General features: G+C 38.1%; 1 protein-coding gene across 7 annotated transcripts in view; it reads left to right on the forward strand.

Moving 5' to 3' along the window:
* The window catches only part of MARCHF8 (membrane associated ring-CH-type finger 8), a 713,145-nt gene that overhangs the window by 215,885 nt on the left and 473,063 nt on the right, over window positions 1-24,197 (forward strand). The window contains exon 4 of one of the 7 annotated variants that reach the window (XM_086922311.1): window positions 4,601-4,626. The exons of the other annotated variants lie outside the window; for them this stretch is intronic. The gene's annotated coding sequence lies outside the window, so the exon portion shown is untranslated. The remainder of the gene's footprint in view (window positions 1-4,600; window positions 4,627-24,197) is intronic. 7 annotated transcript variants of the gene reach the window in all.

The raw sequence follows: 24,197 nt of genomic DNA on the forward strand, positions 1-24,197 counted from the left end.
GAATGTTCTGATCAGTTATCATCAGCAAGTCTCTATGCCAAATCAAGAACAATCATTTGGGTGAGTCTAGGTCTTGCTGCAACACGAAACCGAGTTTTGAAATCTGTACAAGAAATTGAATATTTGGCGGAGAAAGAACCCAACAGTACAGATATTTTGAAGACAAACATGTTGGATACATACTATCCAAATAGAAGTACTCACCTTGAGAACACTTGTTTGTACGAAGTTCTGCAAAACTACAGTAATAAGAGAAACATCACAGAAGATATCAATAATGGAAAATATGCTGTCATTGGGTATGAAGGATGTCTAGTGAAGCAGAGAAAAGGCCATTTGATTAATCATCGAAAATTGAGTTGCGAAGCTCCAGACAAAAGAGAATTTTACTATTTAGCTCTTTTGCAACTCTTTAAGCCATGGCGTACAGAAGAGGGACTACTTGGAGATTTCCTCTGTTATGAAGACTCTTTTAATGCAACTAAGGATACCATAGAATGTCCTGTTTTTCCAAATTATCTGCAAATGTTGAACGAAGAAATAGAGCAAGAAACCACAATTGCTGAAGAGAATGCTAGAGACAGTTCTCAAGACAGTCAGAGTTCTACTTCATTGAGTCAGGATCCACTAGGAGGAGCAATTATCCAAAATGAAGCTGCAACTGCCATGGATGAGGTGGAAAGAGCTATGGAACAAGCTCAAGAGGATGTAGTTAACTTAAAAGATTTGGTAAAGCAACTAAACGTTGAGCAGAAAAAGATATATGACGAAGTCACAGAACAGATTGAACATGGATTCAGACATGAGAAAAAAGTGTGCTCATGTACATCATTTAAGCCTGTTCGACTGTACGTAAGTGGAGAAGCGGGAACAGGAAAAAGTTTTCTGATTAAAGCCATTGCAACTTATTTGCAGAACAGGACTGAATCACCGCTGTCTTGTGTTGTAACCGCTCCAACTGGACTGTCAGCACATAACATTAAAGGGATTACTCTACATCGTTTACTGATGCTGCCAGTTGAGCATGATAATAAATTGCATTACAACAAGCTATCTGGAGATGCGTGTTCTGAAGTTTCCAGAGTCCTGAAGAAAATGAAACTTCTTATCATTGATGAAGTAAGCATGGTCTCAAATCTAATGCTTGCTTTTGTGCATTTGAGAATGCAAGAAATTCTTAGAACAGAGTATGATGTGTTATTTGGAAGAAAATACATTATTGTTTTTGGAGATCTACTGCAGTTGACTCCAGTAAAAGGACAACCAGTGTTTAAAATGCTCACGCATGAAGATACCAGGAAGTCCCTTGGAAGCATTGGAAACGTTAATATATGGTTACATTTTAAATATGCTGAACTTCTTCAAAATATGGGACAGGCAAAGGATGAAGATTATAAAAATATTTTACAAGATTTAAAAATCGGAAAAGTAAGTGAGCTTGGGAAAGAAGCTTTACATGCTCGATTAATTTCAAATTTGTATCCAAATGAAAACATTCTTCCAGAGAATATTTTTTTAAAAATGACTGAGAAGAAACCCGGGATATGTTTGATGCCAACTCTGCAAGAATGTTCCATCTTCAACAACAAAATGTTAAAGTTAGAAAATGAAGAGATTGTGAACCTGGAAGCAATAGATAAAATAGAGCATATGGGTGCAACAATTGTTTTGTCAGAAAATTTGTAAACAAAATTGGATTCATTAGAGAAAAGTATATCTAAAATAGCTGGTTTTGAAAAGACTCTGAATGTGGATTTAAATTGTCGTATCATTTTGAGAAGGAATTTAAATGTTGAAAGAGGTCTGGGAAATGGAGCAATGGGTTATGTTGTTGATTTTGTGAATTATAGAAATAGAGATGGAATTGAATTTTTAAAAATATAATTTGAAGGCATTGATCAAGTACAACAAATCTGTCGTTGTTCTGCTAGATTTTTGCTTGTAAAAGACTTATATGTTCACCGAAAACAGTTTCCTGTTTGTTTGGCATATGCAGTGACAATTCATAAATCTCAAGGTTTAAGTGTAGATAGTGCTTTGGTGAACATTGGAAGATCTGTGTTTAAAGAGGGTATGGCATATGTGGCATTATCACAAGTCAGAACTTTATCAGGATTGTACTTGATTGAGTGTGATGAGACAACGATTTGTGCAGATCTAGATTGTGTTAAAGAATACAATAGGTTAAGAAGAGAGTATGCTTCACATTTGCCTCAATATCCTCTGTTTGAACAACCTGTGGTAGGCCGAAAAAGAAGAAATGAGAATAATTGCAGTGAGGTAGTAGCAAAAAGACAAAAAGTAGATGAAAATGTAATTCAAAACAGAAAGAAAAAGGATTCTGATGAAAATGTTGTTGGATTTCAGTGTGAAAACAGTTCTGGTGTCAACTGCTACGCTAATGTAGTGGTTAATGTTGTTTTTTTTCTTCAAACTTTACAAGAACAGATTGTTGAAAATCGGGATCAAAGAATGTGTGGTTTAATGAATTCTGTGTTTGAGAAATGTAGCAGTGATAGAACAAAAATAGAAAGTGTAACAGAAATTCGAAATATTTTAGACATGTGTTCTGGTCAAGATAAATTTTCACAGAACATTCAGCAGGATTGTCAGGAATTTTTAATGTATATGTTTGGTGTTTTGGAAGATGAAGGTGTAGATGTTGAAAATCTTTTTAGCCTTTCTTATCAATGGCAGCATGACTGCGACAATTGTAGTTTATCAAGTACTACTAGAATAGACACTGAAAGATTTATATATTTGACTTTACCAGACTGTAAATCAGTGTCATTTAATAATCTAGTTAAAGCAGCAGATCATAATATGGTGTGTACCCAATGTAAGTGTCCAATGCTGTCCACATTATTTATACAAACTTATGGTCAGTATGTCATTTTAGTTTTCCAACGATGTAGACCTGATGGAACTAAATTGACAACTTGTATCAAAAATTTTGTGGCTTCTCAGTTATCAATTTCAAGAAGAACCTTTACAACTGTAGCTATTATTTATCATGACGGTCCTTCGACAACATCAGGACATTATACATGCTACTTAAAATGTCAAAAAGGTTGGAGTTACTGCAATGATTCTCATTTGACTTATAAATAACGTTTGCCTTATGACTTTAAAAATTTCTTACCTAGTGTTTTTAAAACCAAAGTTTTAGTAAAGGTAATTGGCCTTTGAAGACGGGAGCAGTTAATAAAGGTTAGTTAGTTAGTCTAATGTTTAAAATTATTTATCTCATATAGGTACTGTAAGCGGATTTTATAGTAAGTGACATCAGTTTTATAGGAAATGTTGAACATGAGTGATCCAAAAAGAGAATATGAATTTTTAAACATTGTGAAAATGTCATATGAGCTTTTGTTTGAAAACTTCGGGTAAACGGTAATTTCAGAGTTTAATTAGAGAAAATTCAAAATATACTCATATATCTGACACTATTTGGCCGTAAGGAAAGTAAAAGGTATGAGTAATAAGTTATAATGTAACACAAGGAGGAAAATGAAAACGAAGAGAATTATTTCAGATGTTCTTAGATCTTTTTTCATAGGAAGTCGATAAAATGTAAGTTTTAGAGAACAGCAGAGAATTTTCCTACCAAAAGGACCTTCCCTATATACTATTTGGCCTCAAGGAAAAGTAAGTGAATTAAAGATTAGTGTACATATATGATTTGTAAGTTTATTTGTTTTTTTTTAAACACAATCTTTTAGATTGTGTTTTTTTTCCCGCTGTTATATGATGAAGAGTTTGAACTCACTGTTTTAAGTGAAATTCAATATATTCTGAGAACAGCAAAAAAAAACTATGTAACATGTTGTATAAGTTATTCTATAGTTTGCATTGTGTAATTTATATTGTATTCTCATTGTCTCACACTCATTTTCCTTTTTCCACCCTTTTTCAGCTCTCTTTACTCACTTACACTGCCTTTCTTTCACTTTGTTTCATTGCTGTTCCTTTACTCCACTTCTTTCACAACTCCTCAATCTAATTTCAACTGTCTGCATTTCTTCTGTTCCTTGCACCACTTTTCAGCTTTCTCACATTATCTCAGTACCACTGCTTTAGTTCTCTTCCCCTCTCTTTCCTTCTTTTGCTCCTTCACTCTTTTTCCTTTCTTCACTCATTGTACTGCAGTTCACTCAGTCCTTCCCTTTGTCTTTCTGTGTACTTACTTCTTCACTCCTTTTTCCTCTATCGTTCTATATTAACCTCATTCCTTTCATCCCTTCACTCTGTGACTCCCCTTCTCTCACTCTGTCATCTTCTATTCCTCTTTCTTATTAATGGATCCTCATTTAGACTCCTTTCCCTTTCACTCATTTTCCTTTTATTTACTTCTCTTTCCTGATTTCGTTTTGGTATCTCACATTCTTTTAGTATCTTACTTATCTTCAGTAATTTGTTCTTTTTCTATTTCTTTTTCCCTCTTTTTTGTCTTTCTACATTACTTTATTTCTGTTTCTGTATCTTTCACTCTTGCTTTATTTCTTAGTACACTTTTTCATTTTTTACTTCTTGACCTGTTTCTTCTATTTTAAAATATATATTTTACTAATTATAACTTTTTTTCTTTTGTCTTTCACAGATACAAAGTATACTTTTAACATGCAAGTAAGTTTTCAATAATTATATGGTAAGTGTGACTAAACAATGTAGTTTGTCATCACCCTTTGCTTTAACCTCACTACTTTTCTCTCACCCTACCTCACCCCTGTTTCCTTACTCTGCTTCCCTCACTTATTCTTATCCTCCATGTTTACTTCTCTTTTCCTTACTTTCCTACCACATTCAACTTCTTTCAGTGCCCCTGCTCATCCACACTCCCTCACTTACCTTTTATTCTGGTTCACTTAGTCCCTTTCTGTCACTCCTTCCTTTACTCTCTCTGTTCTTTCTCTCTGTCACTCCCCATGTCTTACCCTTATTTATTTTTATCCACACTCTTTCACCCCTCTTTACTTACACTCACTGCTATTTTCTTTCCCTCCGTTACCGCTGTTGCTTTTCTCTGGTTCTGTCACTACCCGTCATTCCCCATCCTTTACTCTCCTTCCTTTTACTTTCATCACCCATTCACATTCTCCCAGAACCTCTGCTTTAGTCTTCTTCCTCTTTCTTCTCTTCTTTTCCTCCCTTATTTATTTTCCTTTTCTCAGTTACTTCCTCTTATACCTTTTCTCTGTTTTACTATCTGTTACGCAGTCCCTCTGTGTTCCTCCCTCTAGCTCTCTTTCTCTTTACACCACTGTCTCTGTCCCCTTTGCTCATGCTCACTCCTTCATTCTTTTTTTTTTGGGGGGCGCGCACCGGGAGCGCTCCAGCGTGAAACATAAAAAAAAAATGAATATACTTTAAAAAAAATATATTATATTAATATACAATATAGGATTCATTTTTTAGAAAAAAATACTTTTCTTAGCTATAGACATTTGCTAATAAATAACCTTAGAAATTCACTAAAAAACACATAGGCATGAGGCCCTATATAAAGTTAGGAATTAGCAGTTAAAAAACCTATGAAATTCACTGAAAAAACCATAGGTTTCACACCAGTTATACTGCTGATGATGTCACATATTACATCGCTCATGACATGGTCAGTGACATCACTCATGACATCACTGATGACACCATCCTTGTGACAGAGTGACAGACCTCCTTTCAGTGTAATGTAACCCTTAAAACACATATTCAAAAATAGAAATTAACATTTTCAAAAAAATGGAGATACCCATACCAGTTACAAAAAACAATTCAGTAATTCCACCATCTATATACACATCCACTCATTCACCAACAGTTCTAAATAGACACTCATACATATATTCACTCATCATATGTAGTGATACACCTATACATCCTGTTACACACCGACAGTCATCCAAACGTTACTCACACACATACTCACACATGCAAATAAACTATTGAACATCCATTTATTTGCATATACAACTATACACACACTACCACCTTACTTCTAAGGAAACTTACACATACTTACTCTCTTAAACAAACACTTATAGAAACACATACTTATTTAAACAGGAACTCTTACAATCTCTCGCTCTCACATATACTTACTTGTAAACATCAATACTCACATATACTAGATTAAAACATATGTCGTTACTGATGAAGACACTAGTGAGACAGTCATTCACTCACTAACACACACATATACACACTCATCCACCCTTACAATCCTACACATATGCTGTCTTCAAAACACATACAAACAGTGAGTCAGTCATTGATGCATCTATGTGCTAAGTAATACCCCCACCAAACCATACAGACACTCATACTGATACTAAAAAAAAACATCTAATAACCCATATACACACACATTGTAGGTACTCACAACCCATGCAGCCACTTACACACAAAGTGAAACACTGATACATATATTTAAATATTTAAACATTACTCGCTAATATATGTATTCACTAAGATACACTTAATAAGCAAGTTAACCAATCAAATTTTTTTTTTAAAACATCCATTTAGACACTTATTTAAACATTTATTCTTTCATCTACCTTTACATATACATATATAAAACATATTTATTTCTCAGAAAGACACACATTCACTGGATGGTGTCATCAGTGATGTCATGAGTGATGTCCAACTAACTATAACGTGGGAATTTCAATGGTTTTATGTCAGTAAAATTTCCAGCTAACTATAACTGGTGCGAAACCTATGGTTTTTTCAGTGAATTTAATAGGTTTTCTTAAATGCTTATTCCTAACTATAACTGGTGTGAAACCTATGGTTTTTTCAGTGAATATATCTATCTATCTATCTATCTATATATATATATATATATATATATATATATATATATATATATATATATATATATATATATATATATATATATACATACATATATATATATATACATATTTTTATACTTTACAGAAACACACATTCACTAGATGATGTCATCAGTGATGTCACTGAGAATTTCATGAGTGATGTTATATGTGACGTCATCAGCTGTGCATTGCGGGGGCGGGAGATATAGTTAAGTCTACTAACTATAACTGCAGAATTTCTATGGTTTGGTACGAGTGAAATCTCCAACTAACTATAACGTTCCTGAAACCTATGTTTTTTTCAGTAAAAAAAAGAAAAAAATAAATATATATATATATATATATATATATATATACATTTAGCAGAAGGACGTCTTGCAGCAATTCAAGCAGCACAAAAGACGAGACGAACCCAGGAACTGGTGCTTAAGATTTATTGTGCTCTACACCGGATGTATGTCGTTACAACGCATACTTTTACAACCCATACCTTTACAACGCATTTTTTACAACGCAACATCAATTACAACACATTCCATTACAACGCATGCCATTACAACGCATCTCTAAAAACTACCATTACAACGCAGTCCACTACAACGCATACTACCTTTACAACGCATACCATTACAACGCATACCATTACATTGCATATATGGTAAGTATTGGATAGTGTAGTGTTAAAATTTACTATTCTAACTCCAGGGGGGTGCTACAGTAGGGTAAGTGTTGGATAGTGTAGGGGGTAAAAATTACTATTCTAACTCCAGGGGGTGCAACAGTAGGGTAAGTATTGGATAGTGTAGGGGTAAAAATTACTATTCTAACTCCAGGGGGGTGCAACAGTAGGGTAAGTGTTGGATAGTGTAAGGGTACTATGGGTTGGGATGGTATGCGTTGTAATGGTATGCGTTGTAATGACTGCGTTGTAATGGTATGCATTGTAGTGTCATGCGTTGTAATGGTTGCGCTGTAATGGCATGCATTGTAATGGATGTTGCGTTGTAAAAGTTTTGTTGTAATGGTAGTGCGTTGTAAAAGTTGCGTTGTAAACGTTGTTCCCCTCTACACCACACCGCCATTACGCGTTTCCGCCTGAAGAGGCCTTGATCACATGACAACGTATCAGGGGCGGATTTACTCCTTTTATAGTGTAACATGCCAGAAAATTCAATAGACATAGAAGACATACTGTCTGAGTTTTGTTCTTGCGTAAATGAAAACTTACAAATGTAAATAGTTATTATTAACACTGTTAATAAATAACTAGTCACAGGTAAAATGCAAATATTACACATAGCAGCAATTTAGAACACATATAAAACATATAAATAAATAAATGTTAAAATAAGTATTGTTCCACTGCATTGCTGCTAGAACCCGGAAATGCACATCCACAACATATTACAGTGGATAAAATAAGCATCAAACTAATCATGTTCCAAAGTATTTAAAAACTAGGATTTGATGAGCCTAAAACCATAAAATAATACATTAGGACTGGCACAATTCGACCAATGTGTTCAACCAAATTCATTAGGAACACAAAGTTGTACTGCCCCAGTGGGCAATGTACCTATCGGCCAGGGGATGTGCAAAAGGACAAATGTGTAAATTACGCAAATAAATAATGGCATGATAAAGTAGTGCAACCAAGTGATATTAAATAGATAAAAAGTGACAAAATTACTAATACAATAAAATTAAACAGATGAGGCAGCTAGTTGTTGCATTTCTTGAAATTAGTAAGTTCAAAGATGGAAATCATAAATATGTAAAACAGTCCTCCCCCGCATTGAGACCATTAGGAGTCTTAGTATCCAATAAAATTATGTGTCTAGACTCCAGTCTCCGAAGTTACAACTCACGGTCCCCGCCCCTCCTCTGAGGTGGGACCGTATCAATTACAAAGTACCTGAGTTCTGCTGCGTTATTATTATGGGCTTCCTCAAAGTGCCTAGCAACAGGGTACGCAGTGTCGCCATTGGTAATGGCCCTGAGGTGCTGGAGAATTCGTTTGTACACCTGTGGTCTTGTGCTTCTCACATAGCGCAAACCACAGGGACACTCCAGCACATACACTGAGTACTCGGTTCGGCACGTCAATTTGTGTTTGATGCTGGTATTCCTACTACTGAATGGGGTCAAATACTCAGTTTTACTGACTCCATTCCTGCACGCTTTACACGATGAGCATCTGAGGAAGCCTTTACTGCTGTTCAACCATGAACCTGTGGTCCTGATCTCAGGACTACTGGACACCAAACAGTTACTCATGGTCCTGGCCCGTTTGTACGCTATACTTGGTGTGCAGGTAACCTGATTGCCCAGAACTGGGTCACTAGTGATAAGTGCCCAGTTGCGTTTGACTATGCTCCTAATCGTTTGATGTTGATTACTGTATGTGAAGATGAGCCTAGTTTCGCTCTGCTCGATATGTGCTGTATTGGTCTTACTTGTTGTTGCACTAGTCAATAGTACTGATCTATCCTGGGAGTTTGCTCTACTCATAGCTTTTTCTACAATTTCATTTGAGTAGCCTCTCCACAGGAACCTATTTTTGCAGGCTAACTGAGCCTCTCTACAGTCAGAGACAGTGCTACTAATCCGTCTAATGCGGAGCATTTCCCCATATGGAATACTCCTTATGAGGTTGGCAGGGTGATGACTCCCTGCGTGAAGAACAGAATTACCGGCTGTTGGTTTGCGGTAAAGTTTGGTCTCCAGCCTCCCCTCTCTGATATAGATTTCCACGTCTAGGAAGCAAACTGATGTGGCACTGATATGGCTGGTAAACTGTAAATTGAGATTGTAGTCATTCAAACTTTCAATGAAGTCAATCGCCTCGCTTTCCAGCCCATCCCAAATCACAAAGAGGTCATCGATGTAACGCAACCACTTTATAACTTTGGTATTCATGATGGTATGGAAGTTGGACATAAGGACCTGCTCCTCCCAGTATCCCATGTGTAAACAGGCATAGCTGGGAGAGAAGCTGGCCCCCCTCGCCACACCCCTAGTCTGCTGGAATACTTGGTTGGCGAACAGAAAGAAATTATTCTCGAGACAAAAGTTAATCATTGCAACAATCATTTTGGTATGTTCATTCAAGCTAGCTGGTCTTGTGCTCAGAAAATGCTGCACTGCTTTTAACCCATCCCTATGGTATATACTTGTATACAGGGAGGTAACATCCAGCGAGATTAGCAAATACCTGGGTTCCCACTTAACTGCAGACATATATATATATATATATCCATCCCTTCTCCCTCTAAGGCAGGGTGCTGTATATTAAAAAGTGGGACATGTGTGGTTATTAATGTTCTAGCAGTAAAAACTCCAAACTGTATTTTTTTCTGTAGAAAGGATATTAATCCCATTGGCGAAAACAGTGTTATCCACGGACAACTCAACTGTGCTTACTTCTGAATGGGACTACTAAAGTTGGTACTTCAAGCTACCAAATTAATCATTACATTAAACCCGACTTGATGCCCAAGTCAATTTTAACGTAACTTTTAGGTAAATTTCAACTTTAGAAAGATGCTACTCTGTTGTCCCAGTTTGCTAGGAGACAACCTTCTGCCCTCCTAGTGGAATGTGTGAACAACTCTCGGGAACAAACACAAAGGGCCTGCCGTTGGAAGAGGTGTAATCTCTTCCCAAACGGAGTGTGAACCCAAATTGTGAACTTCAAAGGATAAGCCGCCTTTGTCGGGCAAATAGTGAACACACACAAGAGAGGCTGCTCTTTTGTTCTGGTAGACTGGTTGGTGTCAGGGACAGGGAGGGGGAAACCATTTCCAAATCAGTTTTCCCATCGACATGTAGCTCTTATGTATCCACAATTCTAGTTTGGCCTACCGAGCTCCACACACAGAGAAAAGGGTTCTGCCATCTTGAGAGTGGGCAGAGTATTGCATTCTGGGACAGCTAGATGCTACACTTAACAGGAAGTCATTATGTGGGAGAGGACCTGAAAGCCCACTGGCTAGTAGCCACTGCCTCCCCCGAGGGCAATTTCTAAGCATGAAACTGGCACTCAGACAAAGTCACTGCACAGTGTTTGTGGACCATGGGATGGCCCGAGGAAGATCACTGTCACCAGATCTCCATCCCTTGCAGCAGAGCCACTCTATTGATGTCTTGCGGTTCACCCATAGAACCTGGAACTGGATTGGAGACTTATTTGGCTATAAGGTAGCTGTCTTGCTAAGCCTCAATGGCCCCTCCGACCCTCTTCCAGCCAGAGTTGGTCACACAGAGTGTGTCGGAATAGTCGTACACACCTTTCCAAAGCTTTTCCAGATAACCTCTAATTGCAGTAGTTGTCAATGCTTGTTTCAATTTGAATGTAAAGCAGTGATATATTATTTGCTAGATAATTTAGATCTCCGGAACCCTCTGGTAGATTGTATTTGTTTTGGTGTCTAACAATTCATAAAAATAAGAGCTGATTTTATAAATTGGTTTCAGATTTTCTTTGTGCTGTGTTTACTTCTTTTACAACTGTTTTAGTACTTTTTAAATGCTGTACACTTGTTCTTTTGACAAAGTCTGACTTCTCAGAACTACAGGCACCCAGGGTTGAGCTCAAGTTTTGCAAATTAGCCTGACTGGACCCAAGGCGGGGTTCTGAGTTAATGACATGGTGAGGTCACAAAACCACACCATATAATAAACTGCTTTACTCACAAACTGCCTCTGCTAGCTTCTCAAGCTCCCTTCAGATGGTAGGGTTCAGCGCAGGTAGTTTCAGTCACCCTTCCCAGGCACCCTTTAGATGGTAGTGTTCAGCGCCGTCAGTTTCAGCCACTGATCCCCAGGCACCCTTTGTGTGCAGGATTCTGAAGGATACTTGGAAGGTTACTGGCAGCCCTAATCTAATGTATGCTGTCAGCCACCTTGACACGCCATGCCCTACCTTGTGCCAGCTTCATTTAACATGGTAGGACTGCATGTATTTATTCATTTAGCTCCTCAAAGAATTAGACACAAATCACTGTCCCTTGGTATTAACTTGGGGAAAGAAGGAGATACCCACCCAGTTGCACAATTTATAACCAGGAAACCGGGATTCACTACCAGCCTCCAAACTTTACCATGCTCTGTGATCCAGAGTCATTTCTTTACTTCGCTGGACCTCTTTTACCTTGATTTTCACTCCTGAGAGCTTGTTCAAATAATTCAGTTCAGGATGTAGCTGTACAAAAGGATTTCTTGTGTTTGGCTAAATAGACTATGACATTGCTCGGTCTATAATAACAACATACACCTTACGCCACTAATAGTATTATAGTCATGGCAGAAGGTGGTGAGCATTCATGAATGTTTCTAATTTCGTGTTAAGATACTGTCACATCTAGTAACAACCATCCACACAGTGATAATCTAATGTACTAAATTGAAACGGTTCCATATGTAGAAGGAATATACTCTATTAGCATTTTGAAGGGAGTTTGTCATATTTTTAACCCCTTCGAGGCTAATGACGAGCTGGCCTCGTCATGGCGCTTACCTGCCGTGCGCGGATGACAAGGCCAGCTCGTCATGAAACAATAAAAAAGAAGAAAACCCAGCGCAGGACGGGAAAACGCCTAGCAGCCATGGGGTTAAATGACATTGGTTGCACAGTGTAAATATTTCGATGGTTCAGCTCATGCTCTGGCTCTTGGAATCAACCCAGACACTTTGCTCAGCTCTCGCTTACCTCTAAAGTAGCAGTCCAGAATCAAAGCAAAACATGAAGAAATTGGCCATTGCTTTTCTCTAAGTAAAGGTGATACCGGCAACCAGTGATGTTCCAGGCCGCAACCCAATGTATGTACATTATGAGGTTCAAGGAGTGTGGTGATGCAAGTTTGGAGGGCTGTGCCATCATGGAACTCCAGACCCTCTGGGATTCCAGGACGGGCAATTATCTCTGGGCTCCTGTAGGAGAGACATGGCGTTATGCTGTTGCAGTTAATAAAACCTTCAAACCCACTGAAGACGTGTCGGAGTGTACTTCAGTATTTTGGTGACAAGTGGGCAACAAAGAAGACCCATACTCCTAATATCGACGAGCAATAAAGTGGAAACAAGAGAGAAACGATGAAAAGACAGGGGCCAGAGAATCAACAATCGTATGAATCGGAAATTACGAAGCTGCCTGCCAACTGCCTATTGGGTAATTACTACTGCGAGGTGTGAGATTTTTGTTTTTTCTTTTCTTCATTTTTCTCCCAATTCATCGCCGCGGGCACCAACGATCAGAACCACGACGCAGGGCACACAGGACACGAGCTGCACTAGACACGCGCTACATATACCGCTTGCTCAAACGCGAGAAAAGCGTTGCACGCCGAGCATTCAATTCCTTCTTTGAAGTCGCCCGCACCGGCCACAATCAAAATTATTCTTTTCCATTAAAATAAAAGTTGACTGTGCGAGATACAACGATTGCCTGGCAGCGGATTTCAGCGCTGACAGGCACAACTTACTTGGCCTCCTTCCTTTCACTTCAGGGTTCCCATCTGTATTGGGTTTTATGCGAGGCTCGTATTGAATCCTGGGAACACAAAAAAAAAAGAGGAAGACAAAGTCCATCAACACAGAAAGAGGACTTTTACGTGTTCCACCATTTCTTGTTGTCATTATTAAAGATTTTCTACAACAGCCACTTGCATGCTCTGCAGATCGCTACTTGTGCATTAAAAAGGCCATCAGTGATATGCACACTCAATTTCAAGCTATTCAATTTAGTGTTTTCACAATAAAGTGCAGATCACAGCGATTTGCACGCTTAATTTTGTTTGGTTTTCAAGCTCCTTGATTTTGTGTGCTCACAAAAAAGTGCAGATCACAGCGATTTGCACACTTCATTTTTTTCTTTACAACACATTCCTCACAGCAATTTGCACACTTGTTGTTTTTAAAAAAAACAATAGACTATATTTTTCCTTTAACATTTCACCAATATGCAGAATGTTGAAGCGCCAGCACAGTTTCTACAAGAACCTGGAGAACCACAATTGGTGTGGAACTTATGGCTGAGATCTTTCAAAGCTTACCTAGGAGCAATTGATGCTCAAAAATTCTTACCAGAAAGACGTAAAAGTTTAATGTATGATCACTTGGGCGTAGATGGACAGAATGCGTATGACCACTTACCTGAACATGTCGATGTGGAAGACGAATATTTAGACGAATTTGAGACAGCAGTTGCACAACTCGACAAGTACTTTGCAAAAACTAAGAATATGGTCGTACATCGGTTCAAATTTTTCACGAGAACACAGCAACCCAGTGAAGAGATACCCTATTCATTAGAGCGAAAAGTAATGTGTTCTTTATGTATTTGTAACTGATTCCATGTAGAATGCTTGATAACATGTAACGGAACTGGTGCTATGTAAAGCGCTCTGATAACCTAATCGGTTCAAGTTCGCGCTATATAAAACTCTAAATAAATAAATAAATAAATAAAGTATAGACACTTATGTTACAGTGTTAAAAATGTTAACTTCCAAATGCAAATTTGATAATTTCACTGCATAGTTAATACGTGATCAATTAGTGACTAGATGCCACTCTAAAAAAATACAAAAATGCCACTTGCATGTAAAAACCCGGAATTAGATAAAGCTATAGATTTAGCTAACAGTATTGAAAGTTCCTCTATTGATGCAAAATTGCTTGAAGAATCCCTAGCCAAGGCCACAATTTCAGGGGCGTAGTTAATAAACCAATCACCAAAGGTTTCTCAGGTAACACAAGACCGAAAACATTTTCTAGACCAAATAATTTTCCTCAACTGTTTCACAGAGTGTTCTGTTATAGATGTGGCTCACCTTAATATGTTTCCTCTTTCAAGTTTTGTCCAGCATTGGGTCAACAATGTAAAAAGTGTGGGAAAATAGGTCACTTTCTAAAAATGTGCAGAGCAGGGAGACCAACGAACGTTCGTTGTGTTCTGAATAAAAATGATGGGAATTTCGATAAGGGAAACTACGAAGAAAGTAAGGAATTGCTTTTAGGTGTAAGGTGTGTCAACTCAAATGGCGAAAACCTGGTTGTTGACCGGAACCTTAATATGTCTGTCGAAGGTCACTCAATTCAACTATTAGTTGGCACTGGTGCACGCATAACCATTATCCCTTATGACCTTTTTGAGAAATATTGGTCTGGTAAAGCTCTAATTCATCCAGACATCCTTACTGTAGCATTCGAAGGCAGTAGAGTGGACCTCATTAGTTTCTTTTGGGCTGACATCAAAATCTCAGATGAGTCCATTTATTTATATATATATATATATATATATCTATACTACTATTATAAAGCGAGAACTGGGAACCTTTGAGGCGGGTAAACTCCAGAACTACACCACCAATCACAACACCCAATACAGCGTGGGAAAGGGGAGGTCCACGAGATGGACATAGGCTATAGCACCACACCATATACATTAAGGGGCGGGGGGAAGAACGTTAGGGGAAAAGTAGTCCTTAGACGTATGCATACAGTGATAGAACGCGGTGTACAGCGTCATGGGCGCATAACGCGACGTATACGCGATGGCGTGTGGGCGTGGTGCGGGGAGGAGCGTGGAACCGACACCCGGTTCAGTGAAATGTGCGAGAGCTGCGGCGAAAGTGGAGCCGTAGGAAAAGTAACGCGCCGTTCGGGCGTCCGGCCAGGAGCGCGGAACCGACACCGGGTTAAGGGACTTCCTGGTAGCTGTAAGCTGGCGTCCGGCCAAGAGCGCGGCGAGGAGCAAGGAAACGACACCCGGTGAGGTAAGGGAGTTCCTGGTAGCTGTAAGCTGCCGTCCGGCCAAGAGCGCGGGGAGGAGCGTGGAACCGGCACCCGGTTCAGTGCAATCTCTGCAATGCAAAGAGAGCGGCGGCGACAGTGGGGCCGTGGGGCTGAGCCGGCCCCCGAGGATGACGCCTGGTAAGGGACTTCCTGGTAGCTGTATTGCCCCCGGACAACGTCGGGACGGGCTGCTAGTATGTATATATATATATTACCTACTGGCGGTCGCCAGTAGGTATATATAGTTAGGATTTTTTCCCTATGGGATTTCTGAAAATTCTATGCCTAATAACTATTGCGTTTGTGGACGGAATTGGCTGAAATTTTCAGGAAAATGGCACATTTTGTTTCTGAGCAGCCCTTGAAAATTTGGGGGGGTTTTGTGGAGGGGGGGCCGAGAAAAAAGGGGGGTCCCAAAACGCCTTTTTCCCATGTTAATTTCCATAGGGCGGTTGGACTCACTTTTAGCCCGAACGGCTGAATGGATTTTCACGAAACTTGGCAAAATTGTAGGGACTGTTAGCCCCATGTGCCTTTGCTAGGTCTCAATATATGTGCTTCAGTGGATTTTGAGAAATTAACGTTTAAATCAAGATATATATCTGTAACAGCGCTCCGGGCAGCGATCCGGTTAGCGAACCTTTCGCGTATCGGAACTTTGCGATGCGAAGCTGATTGGCCCTCCGGTGTCTGTCAACATTCTAAACAGTCCGGAGCGGCCGCCATCTTGTCTCTCGGTAGGATCGAGAGACAAGAGGAGGCCAAAACAAAGGGGGAAATTACCATAAGGGGGCATAGTAGATCCTCGTTGATCCCCTAGGTTTTATGTGGAGGTTTTAAAAGGGTCTAGGAGGGTCCAAAAAAAAAAAAAAAAAAAATTTTTTTTTGCGTGGTAAGCGCCAAGTTCGCGAACCGGAAAGCGTTCTGGGCAGCGAACTTTATGGATAAAAGAATGAAAGACTTTTCTAATACTGTATGTTAATTGTTTGTTGTTTTTCTTGTTTTTTTTGTTTTCTTTTTTTTAAAGTGTTTTTTTTATTTTGATTCTTTTTCATAATTTATTAAACTTTCTAACATTTCAGTGTCTGAAATGTCATTATTTTCTTGAAATATTGTTTGCAATCTGTGAGGTTGCAAAATGTCCTCATTTGCAAGGAGGACATCTACTGCTTGGACACATTGCAGCAGTTCATTATCCAAGCTTTCATCCATAAATTCCATGTCAATTTGTTCAATTAATTCCTGGCTGCTCTCTTGCAGGTCCATCTCAAAAGAAACTTGCTGCTCGCCTTCCATTTTGCCTGAAATTTGGATTAAAAAAATATATATTAGTAGAGATAGGGCACTGTTGGGATTAATTTTAGATAGGCAGTTTTTATCAGTGAATTTATCTTTTGGCAGTGTATAGTATGAGAGTGGAAATAGGACTATAAAAAAGTGTATGTGATTTAACCAAGACAAGCCTTACTCCATTCATAACTATAACAGAGAAGTCTATCTAAATACATTACTACTACAGAGGGATAGTGTATATCTAGCAGAAAAAGCCTACTATATTAAGTTATAGTGCACAATATATTAAATTATAACTTACCTTCACAAAGAAGTTGAAGTTTTTTGAAGCTATTGAAATAGGAGGTACAACAAGAAGTAGTAGTCAAAATGGCTGTGTTTCCTTCTCTCCCTTTATATATATACAGGTATATAACCAATCAAATGTCAGGTAATAAAAGTAGAAAATGAAAGTAACATTTTCATTGGTTGTCAATTCCAACAATTCAGATGTGTTTTGTGAAGTAATTTACCTCACGGTACTTGGAGAGGTCTACAGGCTAAATGGCTAAATGAAATTTCAATGAAATTTGTGAGAATGGAAGGGATTGTTATGTAGTATGAGCTAATCTATATTTGGTGAGAGTGTCTCTAGTCGTTTTTCTGTAAATTACTTTCCCACCTTTTTTTTGGACCGCTTTCCGGGAAGCGGCCCGGTTCGCGAACCTTAAGCGTCACGGGAGTCCACCATTTTGTGTTTCGGTCGCATTAAGATACAAGATGGAGGGCAAATAATGTTTAGAATGGGTAGAAGGGGTCATGGTAGACTTATCTTGACCCTCTAGGTTTTCTGAGGGTGGCTGAGGAGGCTTATATGTGCGGAAAAAAACATTTTTTTTAAAAATTCCGCGAGGTTAGCTTTCGGTTCGCGAACCGGGTAGCGCCCCGGGGAGCGAATTTTGTGGAAAATTAATGAAAAAAGTTAGAAAAAAATAATAATTGTGAGTGATCAGATGAAGGGTAGCTCTGAGAAGAGCTTTTGGGTTTATGGTACATTTAGGTACTTATAAGTAGGTACCAATGCACAGTCTTAAATTCAGAATGAAAATTCTGTTGCCCTCATCTGAGAAGTGAACTCCATCTCCTCTGTAGATATCTTGCATGTAGTAACGCAAGTTATTGTTGTACAGAGAGCCCATTCCATGGTCTCTCATGAAAGCTGAAACAGATTTGTTTACATGCTTCCTCGCTTTCTCAATTTGTGGACAAAATTGGTTGGACCACTTCCATTTCTGTCTTTGGCATATATTGGAATATACCAAGGCAGTTTGAGGAAAAAGTGCCATTAATTGCTCAAAGGTGTCCTTTAAAAGCATTTCTAGACCTACCCCTGTCAAAGTGCCCAAATCATTACCTCCACAGTGCACAATTAACAGGTCAGGTTTTGGCAAATGCATAAAGGTTTTCACCAATGGTATCAATTGGTGACATTTTAATCCTCTTTGGCCCAACCACTTAATTTCCACATCTTGTAAATTGAGGTTAGGTAAATTTCTGTTCTCAGCATACCTTTGAGCCCAGTGGATGTAACTATGTCCAACAATCCAGACCTTAAACATGGTGGGAGAAGGTTGTTCTGCAGTCAGATGAAGTGTGGTAATGAAAGGGCAGTTGAAACAGTAGGAGTTTCTAAAGAAAAAAAACTGTGGATTTACAATGCTAATGATTCATTAGCAGTGATTGGTGCATTTCCATTTCTGAAAACAGAAAGTTAGGGTGCATGGATGTGTTCTTTGAAACATGTAATTTGAATGGTCAAGGAAGAAACATTTAATGAAAGATTGCACTGGATACGCAGGTGCACTGAGAGTTCAGAGTTCAATTGAAACATTGTTGTGTGAATTTGCAAACATGAGAGGTCTTCCAGGAGGTGGTTGCTATGGAAACAAGGCAGACAGGGCAGAGGGGGGAAGGGTTTTGATTTGAAAAAAGTGAGGGAAGAGTTATGATTGGCTAATATGAGAGTTATGTGAAATGAATATCTGTATTTCTGTGCTTTCAATAGCTGCAGCCTTTGGAGTGCATCCTTTTTCTTCTGCTGAAGACAATTTGGTGTATTTCTTAGACTGTTTTCAAAACTCAAAAAATATTTGCTAAGGTGAGAAAAGATTTATTTAATTTAGATAGAGAATAGTATGATTTAAGGAGAAAATGATGAAGAAAGCTGTGTTTTTAAAATGTGGTTTTGTCTCTAGTGATATAGTAATAGAATTAGTTTCATAGAGAAATTGTAATTGCATATTTGGTGTAACATTCTGGCATGCAGTAACACAAGTTATTGTGGTACATGGAGCCCATTCCATGGTCTGTTATGTAAGGTGAAACAGATATGTTGCTTTTAAAAACGATTTAAGAAATCAATTACATTTCTGGATATGTACTGCTAGAGCTTCATAGGTTGTTTTGAGCCATATTTATAAGGTATTTGAGTGTCTAAGATGTTATGTTTTCCTTTTAAAATGTAAAGTGTTCCTCATGGGGCAAGTGTCTTGTAAATACGCTCCCACTTGTGCTTGGCAAATTTAGATTTTGATTATGGGAGTTACCTAGCCATGTTAATAGTGTCCCAAAAATGGTGCTAGGGAATTGCAGAAAACACTTTCATGTGTCTCAAGGACATTTTTAGTCATTTCTTCATGAATGCAGGTATACAATTGATTTATATGCTGTGTTTAAAAACGAATTTTGAAATCAATTACATTTCAGGATATGTACTGTTAGAGCTTCATAGGTTGTTTGGGGTCATATTTAGAAGGCATTTTAGTGTCTTTGATGTTATTTTTCCCTTTTTAAATGGAAAGCGTTCCTCATGGGGCCCTGAGCAGTTCTTAGCCATGTTATTTAATAGGAAGTGGATAACATGGCTAAGAGCATTTGCTGGAAAATGCATGAATATCGCTGACTTTTCTGCGATATTCATGCATTGCGGCCGTTTTTTTTCGCATTTGCGAGCAGTTCTTAGCCATGTTATCCAATGGGAGGTGGATAACATGGCTAAGAGCATTTGCTGGATAATGCATGAATATCGTTGACTTTTCAGCGATATTCATGCATTGCGGCTGTTTTTAATCGCATTTGTGATAAACAATTAAATTTCTTGATATGTACTTTTAGAGCTTCATAGGTTGTTTGGGGCCATATTTAGAAGGCATTTTAGTGTCTTTGATGTTATGTTTACCTTTTTAAATGGAAAGCGTTCCTCTTGGGGCAAGTGTCTTGTAAATACGCTCCCACTTGCGCTTGGCAAATTTAGATTTTGATTATGGGAGTTACCTAGCCATGTTAATAGTGTCTCAAAAATGGTGCTAGGGCATTCCAGAAAACACAATCATGTGTCTCAAGGACATTTTTAGTCATTTCTTCATGAATGCAGGTATACAATTGATTTATATGCTGTGTTTAAAAACGAATTTTGAAATCAATTAAATTTCAGGATATGTACTGTTAGAGCTTCATAGGTTGTTTGGGGTCATATTTAGAAGGCATTTTAGTGTTTTTGATGTTATTTTTCCCTTTTTAAATGGAAAGCGTTCCTCATGGGGCCCTGAGCAGTTCTTAGCCATGTTATTTAATAGGAAGTGGATAACATGGCTAAGAGCATTTGCTGGAAAATGCATGAATATCGCTGATTTTTCTGCGATATTCATGCATTGCGGCCGTTTTTTTTCACATTTGCAAGCACTTCTTAGCCATGTTATCCAATGGGAGGTGGATAACATGGCTAAGAGCATTTGCTTCAAAGGTTGTTTGGGGTTATACACCATTTTTGGGAAATTATTAACATGCCTATCTAACTCCCATAATCAAAATCTAAATTTGCCAACCGCAGGTGGGAGCGTATTTACAATAAATTTGCACCATGAAGAACGTAAAATAGCATACTAGACACTCAAATGCCTTATAAATATGACCCAAAACATCTTATGAAGCACTAGTAGTGCATAGTTCCAGAAATGTATTGGTTTTCATTTAATGATTTACTTCATTGGTAGGCCTTCACATGTTTTTTTACCTTGGTTTTTTTCAGTGATAATCTTATCTGCAACCATGTGTTGGCCTCACCTCAAATAAACAAAACAGGTGATGGACTGAATGTGGATCAATGACACACATTCACCCCAGTCTAAAGATCTGGGCCTAAACAAATCTTTAGATAGGCTACATCTTATCGTCATCCTGAATTAATGATTTAAAATATTAGGGAGTGATTTATGAGTGTTGTATGCCTGTTTTGTACCATTGAGTGTCATTTTTGTGATGCAGTGCTGGTGGAAAATATTTGCTATGTTAAATAATTAGTACGGCATTAAGTTTTAGATGACTGTTATTTATTTACTGTTTGGTAATAGTGGTTAATAACATTTTATATTATATTTTTCCACAGATTCAACTGCAGATTCTTTCATAGTTTGTAAAATGCCTTCCAAAAGTAGAATAAGAAAGGCTAGAAAACGTCAAAGACAGCAGGATGATGTTTTATTGCAGCAGTCCTCTTCCCCAAATACTTGTCAAAACACCAAGAAAGGTCCGGGTAAGAGCACGAAATCATTCTTAAGAAATATTTGTAGTAAAAAAAGTTTTGCTCAAAAAAATGTTTCAGTTCACAAAAAGAAAAGTAATTTAAATGGAAAGGAGAGACCCATCACAAATGTTACTGGTAGAGGAAGAGATAACTCTGTGCATGATAGTAGAAGGAAACAACAGTTTAGGGACATTCGAAATCGAATGTTCCGTAATAGGATATTAGTTAATTTATTGAAAAATATTAAAAAGAAAGGCCAACAGAAAGCGGCATTTTATAAGAAGAAGAAAAATGTAGAGAAAATTATTGATCATGCTTTTGAAATTAAGCGAAAGTTGTTTATTTTGGTAATCAATAGAATTAGGAAACTAAGCAAGGTAATTTCTGATTTCAAAACAAAAAGTAGATGGAAGAGAGTAGTAAATCGTACTAACTTTTGTGAAGTTTTTTCCGGAGAATGGATGCATAGTTCAAGTTCTGAGGCATTTTTTAATGAGGAGACTTATTTTCAGGATAATGATTTGGTGCATGCAGTTGACATCAGTGGTCGAGCTTATGAAGTGAAGGATGGTTGTCCAGTTGAAAAAGAACAACTTGTGACAACAGAGACAGAAGAGGCGCTAAGTGATGAGGTTTTAGGAAGACGTCCTAAGGGTCCTGTGTACATTTGGAAGTGTAGTTCTATTTGCAGTGTGCGACAGGTTTCCATCAATTTGCTTTGTGATTTTATACGGACATTTAATAAGAAAAGTTTGAAGCAGAAAATGAAGTTGTTGCAAGATTTAGATCCTTGCAGAGTGAGACAAATGACAGGTTTGCGTGGTCATTCACTGGCTTGTCTTTCCAGGAGAGTATGCCAGAGTGTTTTTCATCATTTCAGGATGCTAGCAGTGCATCATAATAAAGTGAGAAAATTAGTGAGAATGTTGTATTATGCTAAGAGTCCAGCAATTATGCTTAAACAATTATGTGCTGCTCTTTTGCATGGTTCTGAAATAGATGTGAAGAATATTTGTGAAGAAATTGAGTTTTGTTACTTTGGTAGTAAAGATGAGAATGTTCAAATTGACCCTGAAGTAGAGGGTAATGTGGAAGATAATGTACAGGTTTCCAGTACAGATAATTTTCAGAAGGAAATTGCCACGTTTCAGATGAAATCAAGTGAGAGGCCTAATTTCACTTGTGTATGTTGTCGACGCACTTATTATAAGAATCAGACTAAGGTAGTGGATTTATATGCAAAAAGTGAAAGGGAAAATAATAGTGAATGGAAGGATTTTGCCACATACTTGATGGTAGAAAATTATTTTGATTTGGGATCGGATCAACGTGTGTGTACTTATTGTTGTAATAAATTAAACCAAAACCAGATGCCTGCTAGGGCAGTTCATAATAATCTGGAATTGGTTGAGATTCCTTCTGAATTGAAGGATTTAAATACTTATGAATCTATTTTGATTCAAAGTATCCATCCCTTTCAGGCTATTGTAAGAATGGAGCCAAAGACAGGGAAGTTGCCTCCAGCAGATTTACAGAGAGGATTAAAGGGAAGAGTTGTTTATTTGCCTCTAGATTTGAACAAAAACATTAACACAATTGGAATAGAAAAAGTGGAAGAGGAACCTCTGGTTATCTTGGTTAATGGGGTTCCGACAAAGAATAAGAAAATATGGCAAGATTTAGTGGATGTTAGGAAAGTCAAAAAGGCAACAGTGTATTTGAAGAAAAATAATAAGTACTATAAGAATGTATATGTTGCAGAAGAGGAAGTAAGTGATGAAGAGGATAGCGATTTGTGTGCTGGCCAAATTGAGAAAGTAGAGGCCTCTAAAAGTGAAGAAATATATGAACATTATAGTGTTCATCCTTTGCATTCCAAGGAAGTCATGGGGAATGCTATTGAGTTGTTTCAAATGAAACAAGCCAAAGGGAGTCCCATTAGTGTTTGGGAGGAAAGTTTGGAAGCTCGGTGTTTCCCACAGCTATTTCCCACAGGTCAAGGAGGAAGATATGATGAGCGACCTCATCAAATTCCTGCGTCTGAATACCGGACTTTACGATTGTATGCAGAAGATCCTAGGTTTCGGCAATGCATTCCCTATTTGTTTCATCTCCTGTTTGAAAGCGATCTGTCTGGACTGTCATATGCAGTGAACCACATCTTAAAAAGTGGTATACAGATGCGAAACATCTCGGCAAGTGACTTTATGCATAAAGTCAATGTCCAAGACAGTATTTTGGATTCTCACTTAATTAATCTCATGGCGTGTCAGCGTGGTACTAATGAGTACTGGTACCGTCGTCATGGTGATTTAAAATGTATGCTGAGGAACTTAGGAACTCCAACATGGTTCCTCACTCTGAGCTGTGCCGAGTATGGCTGGGAAGACTTACTTGAATTTCTACGAGAGGCAAATGGAAATATTGAAAACATTGAATTCAAGACACCTGAAGAACTGTGTTCTTTGGATCCAGTGAATGTATGCAGGTACTTCAATCATAGATTTGAAGCTATGATGTCTTTCATCACAAATAAAAAGAATCCACCTCTTGGAGAGGTGTTGGATTTCTTCTGGAGAAAGGAGTACCAAGCAAGAGGTGCCCCTCATATACATATGTTGTTGTGGATCAAGGATGCACCTAAATTTGGAACAGATCCGGATGACTTAGTGATGAATTTCATCGAACAGTATTCTACGTGTGCTGTT

Source organism: Lissotriton vulgaris, chromosome 5 (genome assembly GCF_964263255.1).
Source record: "Lissotriton vulgaris chromosome 5, aLisVul1.2, whole genome shotgun sequence".
Lineage (NCBI taxonomy): Eukaryota > Metazoa > Chordata > Amphibia > Caudata > Salamandridae > Lissotriton > Lissotriton vulgaris.